This window comes from Gavialis gangeticus, unplaced genomic scaffold, assembly GCF_001723915.1.
Source record: "Gavialis gangeticus isolate Ggan-Ray unplaced genomic scaffold, GavGan_comp1, whole genome shotgun sequence".
Lineage (NCBI taxonomy): Eukaryota > Metazoa > Chordata > Crocodylia > Gavialidae > Gavialis > Gavialis gangeticus.
Window position 1 is genome coordinate 3,629,785 of NW_017729011.1, and position 1,456 is coordinate 3,631,240.

Below are 1,456 nucleotides of genomic sequence, written 5' to 3' on the forward strand. Positions count from 1 at the left end.
GGCTGAGAGGGGATCTAGTGGCCTGTTACAAACTAGTCAGAGGGGACCAGCAGGCATTGGGGGAGTCCCTGTTCCCCTGAGCACTACCAGGAATGACTAGAAATAACGGTCACAAGCTGGCAGAGGGTAGATTCAGACTAGATATCAGGAGGCACTACTTCACTGTCAGGGGAGCTAGGATCTGGACCCAACTTCCAAGAGAAGCTGGCTGGCTCCTACCCTGGGGGTCTTTAAGACAAGACTAGACAAACACCTTGCTGGGGTCGTTTGACCCCAGTACTCTTTCGTGCCATGGCAGGGTGTTGGACTAGATGATCTGCTCAGGTCCCTTCTGACCCTACTAACTACGAAACTATGAAACTATGAAACAAAGAATGATTAAGTCTGGTACTGAATATATGGTATGAGCTGTGAAATACCATACATGGGAATAGTGGATGCTGGGTCAGAGTTAACAGCTATCAGACATGCACACTAGGGGACAAGGCATACATAACTGAATCATCTGACTCGTCTCAAGTGGAGATGGCTGGGGAAGCTGCATCTATCCAAAGTCTGGGAAAGTAGAGAATTCAAGGAAATGGTCCAGAGAGTTGAGAAAAATCTCAGCACTGGAAGCTGACAGCCTGCTTGGATTTCATTATGTCTAATAAATCTGTAACAAATACAGAGAGAACTGCTGATTTAGTCCATTGCATTATGTGGCCCAGGTGAAAAACATCTGACTTGATTTTAGTATCAGCTGCTACTTTGCTTAAGTATTATTCACCTTCTTCCCCAGATTATTCATAAACATATTAAATATCCTGGGGCCTATTACAGAACCCAGAGGTCCCCCACTATTAAACTTCTCCCTGGATGAAAATGAATCATATTATTCCTCCTTTGCTTTCTGCCTCAGACTAAAACCAAGAGCTAAGCAGGGTCACCACTGCTGTGGGATCCTCCAGGTGCTGAGTTGGCTTGTTGGGCAAGACTTCTTACAGTAGCTTTTGAGCCACCAGGTTGTGAGGGGAACAGTACCTTGGGGGTGCTATCCTTTACATCAGAAACAACACAGGCCAAAAGCAGTGGTCCCCATTGACGCTCCCTTATCCTTTGTGTGACAGCTGAACACGCCAGCCATGCACATCAGGTTTCAACCTCCCCTTGCAGTCTGGACAATGTTCATCTCCTGCCATGAACTGCAGTTTCCCTGTAGAGGCAGCCATATCTCAGCAATGGGCAGAGTGCTTCTGCCTGGATTGTTTGTGCCATAGATTCATAGATTCATAGATTCATAGATTAAGGGTCGGAAGGGACCTAGTAGATCTTCTAGCCCGACCCCCCGCCAGGGCGGGAGAACAACAAAAAACCCCAAAAAGAGAAATGGGACTCAAACGAGTCCAGCCAGGTAGGCATCCAGCCTCTTCTTAAAGACCCCCAGGGTAGGGGCCAGCACCACTTCCCTTGGAAG